We start from the raw sequence: 17,841 nt of genomic DNA on the forward strand, positions 1-17,841 counted from the left end.
AGAAAATGTATTCTTCAAATCTAGTTACGCAAACTCTACTTGACATTTGAAAGCGGCAATGTTTTTAATTTATATTTACCTTTTAGGAGGTCTACATTTTATCTGTCTTTTCACATTGTTAGAAATATATATGTAAAATATGTGAAGACTAGGTTGATATATGATCATCTCTCTTAAGAAATAGTGGACCTTTGTAACAAGATTTTATTATTAAAAAAAATTAAAAACTCCAACATTAAAATAATATTCTAGGTTTTCTTCCTTTTTCCCCTGCCATTCAAGGATGTATATTTTCAGTCAAATTTGGTCTTTTTAACTTGGCAAACCTTAAGTGACAAGGTCTTAAGATGACACTGTTTTCTCCCTAATTCTTATAGATTGTAGATATGTTCTTCAGATCTAAGAACTATAGATCTAAGTCCCCCGGGTGTTGATGTTCTCACCAGGAAATGATCATGTTCGGAGGTTGGAGTGCCAACTAGTCCATGAGACCAAGGCCCCCACTAGAACCATTTTAACATCAAGTCAAAGTTACAGAAGCCTAAACCTTTAAGGGTCCATGCAGATAATAGCACATTTGGAATGGCATGCACACTTAGTCATGTGGGTGGAATTTCTCAGAGGTAGTGGATTTGTAGGTTTTATTATCTGTCATTATGTATGATTACCCCTTTGCAACCCAGACAAATAAAGATTAAAATGTAAAATTTGGGGTGCCTGAGTGGCTCTGTCGGTTGAGCATCTGACTGTGGATTTTGGTTCAGGTCATGATTTCACCACTGTGGGATCCAGCCCTGCATTGGGCTATGCATTGAATGCGAAGCCTGCTTAAGATTCTTCCTGTCTCTCCCTTTACCTCTCCCCCAAGTGTTCTCTCTCTCTCTGTCTGTAAAATACAATACAATACAAAACAATACAATACAATACAATACAATACAATACAATACAATACAATGTAAAATTCTTAGGAAACTGCTTCCAATAACCCTTCCTTTCTTCTTCATATAATCCTTCTACATAGTGATTTTTCTTTTTAGTCACTCACTATCTATTTACTTCTCCTATCCAAACCTACTAATGGGATAGTATCCTCTAGCAGTTGCATCAGCCTTTATTATTGTTGTTGTTATTGTTGTTAAATTTTTAATTATATTCATATTAAAACAACAGGAAAAAAGATAAAATCTCACACACAATTTTGCAATATGTCATCTATTTTCATTTTTACCTGCTTATTTCCAGTCCTTGTCCAATTTTTAAAATTTTTTTCTTTTGGTTATTTATTTTTGAGCGAGAGAGAGACAGAGTGTGAGTGGAGAAGGGGCAGAGAGAGAAGGAGACAGAATCCAAAGCAGACTCCAGGCTCTGAGCTATCAGCACAGAGCCTGATGCGGGGCTTGAACTCACAGACTGTGAGATCATGACCTGACCCAAAGTCGGCTGCTTAACCAACTGAGCCACCTAGGCACCCCAGTCCTTGTCCAGTTTTTTAAAAACCATTTAACTTAAATGATATCGGAGCATAAATGTCATTGTGTATTCTTTGTTTTTCATTTACTGTTATATAATAAACACTTCCCATCATGAAAAGCTTACCATGGCCCATACAGACACTTGGGGAAGCCCTGGTATATCTTACTTTCTTTGGATTTGCCATTTGGGTCTTATTTTAGATATCTTCCTCCTGGTCTTATGATACTCCATTTACAATTAATCTGAAGCTTTTACTAAGGGAAGATATAATTTCTACTTTTTATGAGAATATATCTTAACATTTACCACTAACTATGAAGTGCTCTGTAGATTTTTCTTTTTCTGCATCTCTTGCATCTTGAGAAGTTTATAGAATTTTTCTTTTTAATCTGTTAATATGGTATTATTGGCAGATTTTTCTGAACCATCTAGCATTACTGAGATAAACTCGTTCTTGATGGATTTTCATTTACAGTGTAGAATTAATTAATATTTAAAGAATTTTTGATTTTGTTCATAAATGAGATTAGTCTATGATTTTCACTTTTATAGTATCTTTATTTTGTTTTGGGATTAAGGATATTTTAGCCTTAAAAGTGTTTTGGGAGTCATATACATTTTAGTGTGAAAGGAACTCACAGTATTACCTCTTGTAGAGGCATTATGTTTACACTCTAACTAGAAGGAAAAATATTTTTATCCTTAAAAGATTTTGAAACATCAACCTAGGATAGCACTTTTTGGTTTTGTTTTTTGAATTTTTTGTGGGGGGCAGGGAACTGCGAGGGGGAAGTTGGGGATAGAGAAAATGTTGGTAAAGCATGGTAGTTGCCTCTGTAAGTCTCTGTCATAGTGTATAATTATTCTGATGTTCATCTTTGAATACTTTTTGGCAGATCAATTGGGATTAAGAGGAGAGTAGTTTGATGACATTGGTTAGGGAAGAGAAGGTATTAACTGAACATTGAAAAAGGTTCCTGCACCAAAGTTGGAGCTATATATGATCTGAAATTTAAATACACTGTAATTAGTCTGTTTATATCCCTAATGCCTTTAAAAGTTACAAAGATAGAGCTTCTCCTGCAGGCCCCACAATTTTCCCATTGGTTGCATTAAGCCATTAATGACATAATTTTTCCTCCCAAACTCTTCCTGAAGTTAATTTGAGTCAGATTTTTATCTCTACAAAAAATCTGGGGAGTAGGTGTGGGCCTATATGTAATTTGACCTATGTTTAATCTCATCTCATCCTATAAAAAAATAGTTCAACACAAATGTTAGGTAGGAGCTCTTTAATTTTGGCATTTCTGAATATTTGATATGACTACTGATGCAATTTCATACAAAAGAGGTGCTGACTTTTTCTGTTCTTACTGTTCTAAATGTATCACAGTTTAATTCAGCACATAATTTTTGAGCACCTGCTATGCAGCAGGTCCCGGATATTCAAAGATGATTGTTTTTAAGGAGTTCAAGCTTTCTTTTTCCATCCTTGCTCTCTGAAGGCTGTTTCTTTCCTGAAGGATCCAGGTGCTTTTGTTTCTCTTTCTTTTTGCCTCTGCTTTGTCAAAGCAAAGAGACGTTTAGAGGAAAATTTGAGTTACACCCAAGCTGCTTCTATTGAGAAGAATTAGTACAGCTCTCTGAACATGGGCCTATTGTTTGTTTAGAACCTCGTGTTAATGAGGGCACAATGCTTGTCTTGATTCTTATATGAACCTATTAGCTTTGCTCTGTTCCATAGCCTCGGATCACTGATCTAATGATTGATACTTGATAAAGACAAGGTGAGAAGATTTGGTTGACCAAAACATTAGAAAACCAGTGCAAATTGCATTCTTGCCAGGTATCATTCTTGTTTATAAAAGGCAAACAATAATTTAGGGCTTCAATTTAAAACAAATTATTACTGAAATAAGTTGTAAAAGGCTGTGGAAAAGTAGGAGGGACTTAAAAACCATTTTATTATGCGATTTTTTTTCTGTTCTCCATTAATTGAATAATTCTTAAGATAGTTTTCTCTATGTCATTTAGTTTCCTTTTTAATATCTTTGGATGTAAGATTGAGCTTTGCTGGCCTTTCTTTCTTGTTCTTCGGGTGTTCGTGCCAGCTTTGGCAGCTCTCATTGTCAGTGCTGGCTCAAGTGAAGGAATGGCTGAAGGCTCCTTTTGGAGACCCACTTCACTGGTTATTTTAATTACTCACAGGGATAATTGTTGAGTGGTGCTATATAGGATAGTATTTCCTTTGCCACAGGGTCTAGGAATTCTGCCCAGTAATCACTCCTACTCCTGCTGGATAAGTGTATCTGAGTGGAAAGACTGGTAACTGGCTCTAGGTATCTCCCTAAAACCATGTGTAGGGCCTCTGTCAGATTAACTCTTTGAAATTCATGCAACCACCACGAATACTTTCCTCATTGATCTTCTATTTCATATGGTCCAAAACAGAGAATTTGTGGAGTTTAAAATTAGGACACTGGCTATCATGTAGCCCTATGAGACCAAAGATTTTCTTTGCTTTCCATTTTTACTGTCAGAGATATTAGAAGAATAATAGGGTTTTGAGTGATAAGGGCTGGTCTTAAATTTTTTTTTTTTAAACTTAAACACTGCTATGTCAGCTATGTATGCTGTGGTGAAAGACTGTGATATACTGTTTGCTGGTATTCTGTGGTATGGAACTGTTGATACTTTCTGAGATATAGTGCTAAAGAAAATTCTGGGTCCAGCATCCATTAGATATTTCCTCAAGCTTAGCTGCTTCTGTAGGTGGAAGGGAGCCTTCTGAACCTCAGAGTTTGTAGTTTTGAAACATTTTATCAAGGAATAACTAATTCACAATAGGTCAGTAAACCAAAATAAATGGCGAACTTGTATGGGTTATGCTTCAGAATTAGCTTTATGATTGCAATTTTTAAAGTGGAAATCAATGGAGATGGGGGGGGTGTCTGGAGTTGTTTGTTAATTGTTTTTTTAAGAGTTTTTGTCACTTAATAAAATAAAAATAATATTAATTTTGAGTAGTTATCTAGACTACATTAGTTAGAATGAAATAAAAAATAGAAACTTCTGCTGAAGAACTTTGGGAATCCTCCAAATGACCTTGGCCTCATTGCTAAGATTCATTGCTTTAAAGGCCCCAATTTTTCTTCATCCTTCCTTGTATCCATGACTTTTGCCATGAAACTTTACAGTGCCTTTCCATTTTAGATTGGATATTCTATCTCACCTCTTGACTCTGGGATCCATCATTTAACTTGCTTTGGCCAATGGGATGTTAGCAAATGTGATACAAGTAGAAGCTTGTAAAAGCACTTGTGCATTTCTATTCACATTCTTGCTTTTTTCTGTCATGATGAGAAGAACAAGCCTGGACTAGTCTGCTGGAGGATGAAACATACGGAGCAGAGTTGAATTACTCTAGTTGTCCCAGGCAAGGCCATCCTAGATCAGCCAAAAGCCAGCCAACCACAAGACATGTCAGTGAGCTCAGCTAAAAGCAGAAGAAATGCTGCAAACACATGAGCTAAATAAATGCTTGTTGCTTTAAGGCAAACCTGTAGCATTTTTGTGGTCATAGATAACTGATATGTCTTCAGTTAATCTCTTTTTAGAAAGACAACTGGGCAAATATCACAGATGATTCCCAGTGATTTCTTGCTGTTTCAATGGCAATATATGTTTCATATTGATTTCAAGAAATTCCTAGAGCCAGCCTCCCAGTGATACTTGTGTGAGACTTGATTTAAAGTGAAATGTTTTTTTTTTAAATGTTTATTTATTTATTTTGAGAGGGAGAGGGAGAGAGAGAGAGAGAGAGAGAGAAAGAGAGAGAGAATTGGGGAGGGGCAGAGAGAGAGAGGGAGAGAGAGAATCCCAAGCAGGCTCTGCACTGTTAGCACAGAGACCAATGCAGGGTCCATCCAACAAACCATGAGATCGTGACCTGAGCCAAAGTCAGGAGTTGGATGCTCAACCAACTGAGCCATGCAGGTGCTCCTAAAGTGAAATATGTTTTCTTTGTGGGTTGATTTTAGGAGCTCTGGAGATACCACTATCCAGTCTATATATTCAGCTAATAACGTATGTTAGCCTTTAAGGACATGGAGTCTTCCAGTCCACAAAAAGAGATAAGGCAGAAAATGCAAGTGGTACAAATAATTAAGTTAAATTCATGAGGTAAGAAACACAAAAGCCAATATATCCTTGGTCAAGAGCAAAGTTTGACTGGGAAGAGGTGGTAGTGAGTGGATTTGGTAAAATGGAAAAAATGAGGTTAAAAAAAGGGAAAACTGGATTTACTTCAGGCCATTTAAAAACAACAGAGTAAAAAAAAACACACACACGCAAAACAAAAAACAGAGTATGGAATGAATGTTGTGAATGAAGACTGAGCTTCCAAATCTTAACTCCATGTATACTCTGAAAGTCCAACATATTAAAGGGGGGAAGATGGCAGGTTGCATGAAAGAGGCAACGAGGTAGTTTTGTTAGGATCATGGTGCTTTAATTCTATCTTTGTGCTTTGAAATCAAATGACTGTTGTATCTTCTACTTTCAGACTCTGTATATTGCTATTTCACTTTCTTCTGTGGCAGAAAGAAATCTGTTTTTTAGTGAGTATATAAGTAGAGGGCTGAGAATCTTAGTCCCCTGGACAGAGGCAGGGCATCACTGATCTGTACTGGCAGAAGGGGTGCTGGATGGGGAATCTGTACTTGGTTAATTCATCATATTACTTAGAAAGGTCCTTATTATTTTGCACAGCAGTGTGGTCACCTGGCGGTAGGTCATTAGCATTTTAGTCTTCTTTTCCTCACAACAATGCACAACATGCTAATTAGAGGATTCTGAAAGCTAAGTAACCTGTTTTAAAACCAGACATTTTAATTTGCAGCTTTAATGGCTGTTTTTATAATAACTGGCTTTATTGGGGGTAAAAGCACTTCTCATGTTCCACTAGCAAGGCAGAGTATAACAGAAGCTGACAAAATTAAAAACCTCATAATGCGACCTTTGCCTGGGATAAAAGGCTGTTTCATAACAATTTCCTTTTGTTCTTTGTTTAAGCCATTACTCTAAAAGGAGCCTCCGATTAATCTAAGTAAATGCATCATTACAGTACTAATCCATGTCCTTCTGTCAGTGTCTGTTTTAATTAAATAAGAAATGCTAGCAGAAAGATATCACGCACAAAGCTGTGATTGGAGAAAGAAGCACTGGTTGATCAGGGAAAGATTAAAAAGGGCTTTACTGTTTTGTCCATTTGCATAGCTCCAGATGCCACAGTGTTTCAGGTTGAAAGAAAACTTACAAAAGAGTTTAACACATTTCAGTCTTATAGATTTAAAATAATGGGATTTACCAATGAAATTCTAATCATCCAATTTATCACACGTTAGACATTCCAAAGCAAGGAACAGAACAGCTTGGGGCGTGTCTTTGAAACCTCTTATACAATATTGTGTTGTATCTGTGAAAACATACCTGCCAAATTTGCATGTGTTTCTTCTTATTTTGGATGACATAGATGGTGAAATCTGGTTGTGGATATACAATGTAATTTTTTTTCCTTTTTAAAGTATCTTGCAACTTCTAGTTTAGTTTTTTTTTTTATTTTTATTTTTCTATTGGTAATATGTTAAGAATTTAGGTACTTAATTGGTTGTTAACAATGAAAACTACATTTGATAAATGGCTTATAAAATGAATGTATCTAGTTAATATCGCTGCACTGATACACAGAAATTCTTCTTAGCAGTAGAGTTACAGAATTCCCGTGGTGAGGGCTTTCTCCATATACGGACCATTATTTGATGTAATGAAAAGAGAAAGTGTGTAACAGTGAGATTGTTAATTAATTTAGCCTAACAAGATGAAGATAAATGAAGCAAAGCACATATTGAATGAAACAAGAGGTCTTATTTACAATTTAATACATTTTTATATAATGCAGACTTCACTTGATAAAAAAAAACAAAAACGAAACACAGAACCCCACCCCCAAAATACCTGCTTAAAAAAAGTACACTCCCTCCCACCACAATTCAACACTAAAACCCACCTGACTTTACAGAAAACATGTACCGTGGCTCCATAGAGAAGACACTTTTACAATGTGTAAACAGTGCTTTTCTATTGCTAAGAATCCTATACTAGTTAACCTTTAACTTTAGTATTTTATTATTCTTGCTAAAGACTGGGGATGAACATAAGAATAATTATCTGGAAACCTTCAGGTTTTTTGTTCTCCAGGTTATCCTGAGACATCTTGCTTCAGTTATTTAATAATCATTTTATTTTAATCCTTTCTTTTAAGCAAAGGAAAGAAGCTCAAAAGTGAGAAAAGAAAAAAGGAAAAAAAAGAGCTGTGAGCCTTTTTTACATGTGCTTGAATCTGTAGCAATTGTGCAGAATTCTTAAATTAGCATTATTTTTAAAAGTCTCCCTTTCAGAGATTAATGAGCTTTATCCAGTATTTGACCTTTTATCATTCTTGCTTTCTGCTCAGAAGTACTTCCTTCCTCCTACAGTAGCTAGAAAAGACTGTCTCTTATCTTATGTTACTGTAGGCAGTGGTAACAGGGCTCTCTACAAATGGTGTTATTATGGTCACTATGTTTTTATCTCAGGGGTCACGAACAAATCCATGCAACTGCTTCTAAGGATTTCAATAAATAGGACTTTTTATCCAGACAATCGCCTTTTATGTTACTTTTAAACAAAACTACTAGTCCATCAAGAGTTTCAAAAGAAAACAATTCTACAGAGTGCCGGTATGGCCGCGCAGACCAATCATCATGGCACCCATTCTCCAGTCCTTTATTTTTCAAGTCCACAACAATAGGTTGTTGATTCAATGGACAAGACCAGAACAATTAAGTTCTCTGTTTAGCAGCAGTGCAGCATTTTAATGCCCTTCTCTAATAATGGTCTCATTATTGTTATTCTAAGACTGGGCCTCAGGAGGAGGAATATTTGCTGGAGGTACGTCATTATTTTGCAAATTTCGATTAGCTCATCATGTTGTCTGTAGTGTGAAAATCGTAGCTAATTAGGGCAGCCAGTTAGACTACCAGCTTTTGAGCTTATGAGTTAAAAGGTAGCATACTTGATAGGCCAGTGATGTGAAAAAGGTGGTAAAAAGGAGGATTAGAGCAGTTGCCTTAGTAACTCCAACTTCCATCTGTGAGGGAACAATGGACTTGTGTTTCTCCCCCACCTTGGTGTAAAAATTGGTTTTGTTTTGAAAGGACAGGGTTCTTTTTATGACAATCTGGAATTCAGCCCAACTGAGTGTAGTTTTAGTTGTTAGGAGAGACCACTGGGGATAGGAAAGATGAAAGGTCATGGTGAGCTTCAAGGACATGAAAGGTTGTTGTCTCATGTAACAATGGTAGATTGTTTTTTTCTAATATTTCTAGCCAGCCCCTAAGTCAGGTGATGGAACAAATACCTACAGTTTAGTCAGGTGAAACAGGAGGGGGCAGGGGAAAGAAAGGAGAAAAATGGGGTAAGAGAGAGTTTGTACTTTGTTTAAAAAAATAAAAGGGTAACTTCAATTTGCTTTTATTAAACGAAGTGATATTTCTTTGTCACCATCTCTGAGATTCCAGTGTGCTTTGGATGGTTTGCCTCTGTGGGCCATCACATCTCTGGGAAGCTCTCCAATGTGTTAGGAAATGTGATTTAAGCTTTCTTCCTGAACTCCCAGGAGGACCAGTGATGTTATACTTAACAATAAATTTAGTTGTTGTAGCTTTCTCACATTATTGGTGTTCTTAAAAGGTTTTCCTTCAAATGCACACTGAATAAAATGAATGATAAATATGAAAGAAGTTTGTTTCACCACTCTACAGGGTTTTATCATAAATTCTGTGACTTCCACACAGAAAGTTTACAGGAAACTGTTTAGATGCTGCTGCAAAAGCAACACAAATTTTTCTCTCTGTACGTAAGAAAATGCTACCATTTTAAGAGCTATTGGGGTTTTGTATTAGAGAGGAGGTGATAGGAAAGGATTAAATACAGTGCTATTGCATAAAACTCCTCAAAACCAAATCACCCTCTCTGGGTTTGAAATGCTTTTATTTCAGCAAAATAAGTGGCTTCTATTTTCCTTCCACATCAATATTAAAACACTTGGTTGTGGTTGTGGTTGTGGCTGTGTGTGTGTGTGTGTGTGTGTGTGTGTGTGAGCGCGCGCTTTAGAACCTGAAAGAGTATAGCAACACTATCTTTTTAAGCAAAAGGATCATCTTTTGATGATCAAAGGAACCTTCATATTTCTTGCTCTCTATTGTCCCCAAACAACCTTTGTATAATTGAAACTGGACTTGGTCCAGGGGATTGGAGAGATTTTCAAATTTTCTTTTAATCCCAGGGCTTTGTTTTCTTACTTTTTCTAGTCAATTGTCTTTATTGCTGTAGCCTTTTTTTGAGAAGCTGTGTTCTTTTAATTTATTTTAGACATGAAATAATAATATCATGAAACTCTAGAGTTTAAGGACTTTTGAGATCATCTAGTTCAACTCTTGTATTTGAAAAATAAGAAGAGACTAGAAAGTTAAAATGACTTGCCTAAGGTAAACCAACTAGTTAGAGGTAGACCAATAGCTGCCATTTGCTATACTTTTAAATGTAAAAACTTGAAATCAAAGGAAGAATGAAGAAGCATTAAAGGAGCATGTCTAACGTGATTTTAAGGACTGTAGGGAGATGGAAGGAAGCTAATATCTGGTAGTGGTGGGGCTGGGAATCAGATCAGATTTTTTTTTATAACTATTAAAGGTTAATTTTATTTTGTTGTTTTTTTATTAAAATTTTTTTAAATGTTTTTATTTATCTTTGAGACAGAGAGAGACAGAGCATGAGCAGGGGAGGAGCGGAGAGAGAGGGAGACACAGAATCCGAAGCAGGCTCCAGGCTCTGAGCTGTCAGCACAGAGCCTGACGCGGGGCTTGAACTCACAGACTGTGAGATCATGACCTGAGCTGAAGTCGGACGCCCAACCGACTGAGCCACCCAGGTGCCCCTAAAGGTTAATTTTAAACAAATGAAACTTTTTTTTTCCTGACAAAAAAAACCCATACAAAACCACAGCATAACTGGAGAGAGATGTACACTAAGGTACTAGCGTAGCGTTCAGAATCTGCAACATTTCTTGATGCAGCAACTGTGTGAGATACTTTCGTACACATGGTTATAATTATAAACACTTTTGTGTGAGATACTTCCGTACACATTGTTATAATTATAAACACTTTTTCTTTTCTAGTGTGGCAAATTAGTTAACTGTTTCATTTTTTAGTTTTTGCATTAGTAGAAAGGGACCCAATATTATCCAACCTTATTAGATGTTATGCGATATAAGGATCAGTATATGATTGAAAAATGTAATATACGTTTGACAGAACATTATGAGTGTAACTTTGTGCTTTATCCAAACAGACACCCCAAGGCAAATATAAACCATAATATTTAGATCAATATATATGCTATAGTTTATTTTTGGAATCATGCAGGGTATATTTAGAAATTTTGGATTATATTTAAGCATGGAGGAGAAAAGAAAATAATCCACGATTTCACCTTATTATTTCATAATAAAAAAATCATGCTCTCGTAACATTATGCTATATTTTATTTCAGTATTTTATCTGTGTGTGTATGAGAAGAAAGAACATGTCTAGCTTGTTTACTGCTCTCTTTCCAGTGCCCAGAACAGTGCATGGCACATAGTAGGTACTTGAAAAATAGTTGAGTAAATGAAATTTTTTTTTCAAAATTGGTTCATACTATAGATATATTTTTATATTTAAGAAATCATTTTATTGTATTTTCCTATGTTTTTGGTTTTTGAAAACATGATTTTTAATCATGGTATTATATACCATCATATGGATGTACCGTAATTTGTTTTAGCATTATAGTATCAATTTTTAATGTTCACTATTATAATATGAAACTTTCACTAATATAACATGAAGTATAATATGAAATATAAACATGAAAGTTAATTTATAAGGATATCTTCCATTTATTATTAAAGTGGTAAAATTTAAAAATTGGTTGAAAAACCTTTTATGATTATAGAATCACAGCAAATATCATCACTTCCTTCCTTCAAGTGTTTGCTTAGATGTCATTTTCTCAGTGAGGTCTACCTTGAGAACCCTATGTTAATTAATTAAATTAATTAATTTTTAATTGAAATATGGTTGACATCTAATAGCATATGAGTTTCAGGTGTGCAACATACTGATTTAACCATCATATACATTATGAACTGCTTACCTGGTAAGTGTAGTTACCTTCTGTCACAATGCAAAGTTACTATAATATTATTGAGTATATTCTCTATGCTGTATTTTCATCCCTGTGACTTATTTTATAAGTTGAAGTTATAACCCTGTTACACCCATCCCCCCACCCCCTCACTTCTGGCAACCACTAGTTTGTTCTTTATATGTATGAGTCTATTTTCCTTTTGTTGTTGTTACTGTTGTTTGTTTGTGCATTTGTTCATTTGTTTTGTTTTTTAGATTCCACATATAAGTGAAATCATATGGTATCTGTCTCTGTCTGATTTATTTCACTTACCATAATACCTTCTAGATTCATCCATGTTGTCAAGAATGGCAAGATTTCATTCTTTATGCGTGTGTGTGTGTGTATCTTGGCTATTGTAAGTAATGCTGCAATATATCTTCTTGAATTAGTGGGGTTTTTTTCGAGTAAATACCTAGAAAAGTGATCACTCTATTTTAAAATTGTCACCCTCCAAACATTCCTAATCTCCCTAATGCCATGCTATTTGTTTCTATAGCCTTTATAAACTTTTAACACACTATATGATTTGTATATCTATTAAATTTATTTGCCATCTTTCCCGTATACTTCTTGGAATATAAGATCTACATAGCAGAGGAGTTTTGACTACTTTAGTCACTCATATTCCCCAGTGTCTTGAACAATGCCTAGAATATAGTAAGTACTCAACAGTATTTGTTGAATGCATTTATTGAAATTAAAAAGATGCAAGTGTCCATTTTTAAAGTCAAGAATCAATCCTTTTTTTCTTCACACAGGTAACTTTAATCAACCAATTTGTATACCTGCTAAGGACTTCTGTCTTCTGAATGTTAATAGGTACACATTATCCAGTTAAATGAAATCATAACACTTGACTGAATCTTAGACTATGTTGGATACAGTCTAAATGTCTTGCAACAAATGCCCTAAGCTTTTGCTGCTTGAAGTCACACTGAACTGTAGTTTTAGGGAGATTTCTGGATGAAAAATATCACCAGTGTCAATGCAAATGAACCATTTCCTCATGTAAACCTCCTTCTGGTAAGACTTTTAAGGTTTGTGTCTGACCTAGGAAAACTCAGGTTAACCTGATTATTTACTCATATTTTGGGATGATTTTACCTTATTCTGCCCCAACTGTTATTGGTCCTATTCCTGAAATTTTCTTAGGAAAGACATTTTACAAACTTCTGTTATTACTTTCAATGTATATGGTTTATACTTAAAGAAAATAAAACAAAACAGTTTTTAATTATAAAAACTTGGGGAGGAAGTAGTTTTTAATTATAATCTTTATAAAATACTATATATTAATAATCTATTACATTTATATGGCATTTATAGTTTCAAAGATTTTTAATAAATATGATCTTGTTTAGTTATCTGAATGATCCTAGACATGGAAGGTGTGGCTTATTATATGTATTTAGGGACTGAGGCAGAAAACTGTTAAGAGACGGAATCTAGATCACAAATCTAGGAGTTGATAGAGGCCGTGAGAAATCCAAGTCTTTGGAGTTCTACTAGTCCAATATTATTTTTCTTTTACTTAAACCTTCTCTCCATGTCAAATAATCATTGTTCTGTTGGCCTTTCTTAATAGGTTCCATGAAAATAAAAGCAAATGATTAGAATTAATTTTTTTTTCACTTTATTTTACCTAATGTACTATTCCACTTTTCAAGGACTTTTCTTTAGGTTTCCCTAGTTCTTTTTTCATAGTCATTATCTTTAATTTTTGTTATTTGAGCATAGTTGACAAACAATATTGCATTAATTTCAGGTATACAGCATAGTGACTCAACAACTCTATACATTATGCTATGCTCCACACAAATGTAGCTGCCATCTGTCACCCTACAACACCATTACAAAATCATTGACTGTGTTCCTTATGCTGTACCTTTTATTCCCATGACTTATTCATTCTGTAAGTGGGGGCCTGTATCTCCCACTCACCTTCACCCATTTTGCCCATCCCCTTGTCCCCCATAGTCATTATCTTTTTCTTTATTCTGACTACAAACATGAACTTTGGTAGCAGTTTGTGAAACCAGTGGCTGCCAGGTCCATCTAGTAGCTAGTTGTTCATTTCACATCTCTAGATGTGAGTAGGCAAGTTCTGTTCTATAGTAACAGGCACAGAGCTGATTGGTAGAGGTCCACTGAGATGGGAACAGCCTTAGAAGAAAGTGAATATAACAGGCAAAATGCATTAGCCAAAAGATTGGACAGTGAACACCACCAGGTCCATGTATGTAGAAGACAGGCATAAATCAGGAGATTAAAGTGTTTCATAAGGTAGACAAAGAAAGAAAAGTCTGGGGCAAGTGGTAGTTAGAGCATAGGTGGACTATACCAATACCTATACCTGTAAGTCACAATAAGGCCATAGACACCAAGGGTAGTTAAAGGACAGATTGCCATTTCTGAGTCAATTGCAAGTGAAAGGTTACCATGATCATGTAAGGGTCATGGTCTTAGATGAATTGGTATATTTAAATACAGGAAAACAAGGTAGAATCCAAGTTATTAGAGTCAAAACAAAAGATCAAAGCAACTAGTAGCAGGAGTAACTGATTTCATTCTGAGTCCGAAAGGATTGTGTTGGAGCCTCCTTTAGAGGAGGTCAGAAATGGTCTTAGAGCAGTGGCTCTCAAACTTTTAGTTTACCTAAGAATCACCTGGGGTGCTTCAGATTTCTAAGGTGGAGCCCAGGTGTCTATATTTTTAACAAGTGCCCAGATTATTCTGATGCAAGCATTTATAGATCACATTTTGAGAAAATTTCCATAAAGCCTGAGATGGTACTTATTGTAGGATAAGGGATCAAGCATTATAATTGTTGAGAGAGGAAGCAGTTAGGACCTGAAAGTTAGACCTTTTTACTAACATTTTTACTAAGAGAAAAATAGATCTCCTAGCCCAAAGCTGATGTGTATTTATCTGCATGTAAGTAAAGCAGAAAACACAGGCTTATATGCACTGAACTGGTGTTGTTGTAAGTCTATTATATTTCTCTCTTCATGTATCTTGTTCCTTGTCTTTATGACCTGAGTGCTTTTGTAATATCTAACACAAAGATTTATACCTTTTAGTGTATGAAAGGAAGGCTCATTGTTCTTTTGTGCCTAATCTGAACTGTCCCTCATTTTTATTTTCCATTTGTTATCTGCACAATTGAATTTCACCCTTTTCTTCCTGCTTCATAAATTGATTAGCTTGAGTTGGGCAGACTGCTGTAATGCTAAGGGTTAACCAGAAGAGAATTACAAATGAACTATGTAGAAAGTTGATTATTAATCCAGCTAGAGAAGAAATATCCTTTTACTTAGCGAGAATGAGTATCCGAAGAGCTGATAACATTGCTCAGGCCGGGAGGTGGAATATGGCAGAGCTTGGTAAGTAAAACAAAACTTGGAATTAATCTTTTCTACTCATTTTTTTTTTTAAAGCATGTAGAATATTGACATGTTTGAACAGTTTAATATGAATTTACAAGTTGCCAGAACAAATCTGAAAAGTTCCAAATGTGTTTGTTAATGAGTTCTCTACCTAGACTATCAGTAAAAGTTAACTGAAAAGTATTTACCTAAGTAGATAAATATATTTAATTTTGAATATTTATAAAAATACACGATTAGATTTGTGATTAAGAACAAGGAAGTGGGCATGGAAGAATGACTACTAAAACAATTGGAGTCCAAACCTCAAACTGAAGAATCGAGTGACAAGCTTGTTTTTTCACAAGAGCGAATTCTTAGGTATGAAAATATAATTTAAAATATAATATTCACATAAAATTCAGTGACCTATTTTCCAGACTTCTAGGTAACAAAAACTGTCATAAGTTCTCTTATTTCCTGGGTCCTAGCATGCATTTCATCGTGATGTTTCATTTAAGGTCCTTTCTAAAGACAGCTTTTATTGTATTTGTGAATTGGAAGGAAAGAGAAATGAGAGGATCTGTGCTATTTGTACAAAGAAAATTAAGTGAAAAGATAAGATTTTAATAATGTTCCTGCATCAAAGACTGCTTCTCCTGTTGTAGAAGAAATTTTGATGTTAATATGCAATTCTGTAAGATTGAAGTTTGCATGAATTACTCAATATTACAAAAATGAGCCTTTTAAACATAGTATGGATGGTACTGAATATTATTGCAGCTTTAGGCAACCATAAATAATTTCAGTGTAGCATTGTATTTAGGAGAAATTAACAAACTTACTGAGCTTACCATATATTTTAATTGTGCATCATCAAATGCAGGATTTTAACCTTTTCTTTAAGGGTATTTCTTTAATGGCAATAAAAAGGCCTCAAATTAACATTTTGTTATTTAATGCTTAAATGAGCACAGAAAGAGTGTGTCTAAGATTGAATATAGATTCAATATTTGAAATATATAATATACATTTATATACATGCATGTATTTGTGTGTGTGTGTTTGTGAATATATGTAGTATATGCATTCAAAACACCAGAACACTATTTGGCCATATATGGCCATAAGCTTTTTCTTAGTTCCAATGTTCTGGCCCATATTTAGGATTGAGAATATAAACCACAATAAGTGAAATAATGAAGACAATAGTTCAAATTTATTGAGCTTTTGTGTGGTAAATGCTATATTAAATGCTTTATCTCATTTAATCTTCATATTAACTCTGTGGATGTTGGAAAGCCACAAGGATTACAGTGTATGATAAAACAAAAGAGAAGCTAATTGAAGAGCCTCTAACATCTGATGCTATAAGTCTAGAAAATAAAGGCTCAGGAAACCAAGTGTATATAAGAAGGGAGATTCTTTAATTCCGTGTGCTTGTCATTCTCAAAGTTGGAATATTTAATATGAACCTGGGGAAGAAGAGGAGAAGGAAATGAAGTGGTGAATTCTTAGCATTTGGTAATTCCTTTAAAACATTTTATTATGAAAATTACAGTCATACAAAAAGGAATAAAATGTAGGTTAAAATATCTATATATTTGTAAGAAGTAAAACCTTTCCATTACAGTGGAAGCCTCCTGTGAACTGTTTCTCAATTTAATATCTTCCTCTCTTTGTGCCATAGGTTCACTCTTTTGAATTTGGTGTTTATCATCCCCATGTTTTTCTTTATACCTATACTTAAATTCCATGTTCATTATATAGGAGGAAAAACTCCACTTACCATTCGTTGAGATCCAAGAAAAAGATCTTTTCTTGGCTTATTATTATACTTCAGTTAAAACAAAAAATTATTATAATATTCAAAGCTCCTGCACAATCTGGCCCCTGCAAAAACCTTTGCAATGGTTCTTCCTAATTCAGCTTGCTGTTACGGTCTACACCCTCTATGTTTTTCCTGCTCCGAGGTCTTCACTGTAATGCTGTCTTCTCAACTGGAATACACTTCTTCCCACTCTATCAGAATGTGCTTCAGGTCCCTGTTTAAATGTCATTTCTTCAGGGAAGTCTTCTCTGATCCTTCCAATTCAAATCTTGTCTGCCTGCAAAGATCTTGCTTCCCATTCTAGTTTATTTCAAAGCAGATATTGCAGTTTTAAATTATGTATTTATTTGTGCGATTTTAAAAAAAAAAATGTCTGTCCTTCTGGACTGGTCTGTTTTGTTCTCAGACATCTACCTTAGCATTTAGCACACATGGCCTTGTACATGACAAGCATTCAACAGATATTTGCTGTTATTAAGGAGAGGAATGTAGTGAATGAGAAAGTAGAAGAAAGGGAGATTGAGAGAAAGAAGGAAACTTACATAAAAATGGAGTTTGTTGTTTAGTTTGTATATACTGTTTTGGTAAAATTATGCAATCTAATGCTAGCAAAGGGGTGAGGGAGGTGGTGGGGACCCTTTTGCTTTTTTCTATCTAGCTGCAGAACATTTGACAGCTTTCTCCATTATTGGTGCTTATTTTTCACTTTGCCTTCTCATTCTGGGAAATCTCCATTCCTGGATGCAAGAACTGAGCTTTCAAATTATGAACTTATAGAGCAGCCCCAGTGGCTATAATCTTAATGTGGAAACACTATAATGGGCTCTAAAAATCTGG

General features: G+C 34.9%; 1 protein-coding gene across 7 annotated transcripts in view; it reads left to right on the forward strand.

Moving 5' to 3' along the window:
• The window catches only part of SOX6 (SRY-box transcription factor 6), a 693,831-nt gene that overhangs the window by 263,479 nt on the left and 412,511 nt on the right, over positions 1-17,841 (forward strand). Inside the window, exon 1 of one of the 7 annotated variants that reach the window (XM_060606115.2) lies at positions 15,150-15,191. The exons of the other annotated variants lie outside the window; for them this stretch is intronic. The gene's annotated coding sequence lies outside the window, so the exon portion shown is untranslated. Of the gene's footprint in view, positions 1-15,149; positions 15,192-17,841 lie in introns of those variants that run through there. 7 annotated transcript variants of the gene reach the window in all.

The sequence above is a fragment of the Panthera onca genome, chromosome D1 (assembly GCF_046562875.1).
Source record: "Panthera onca isolate mPanOnc1 chromosome D1, mPanOnc1 haplotype 2, whole genome shotgun sequence".
In the NCBI taxonomy this organism is placed as follows: Eukaryota; Metazoa; Chordata; class Mammalia; order Carnivora; family Felidae; genus Panthera; species Panthera onca.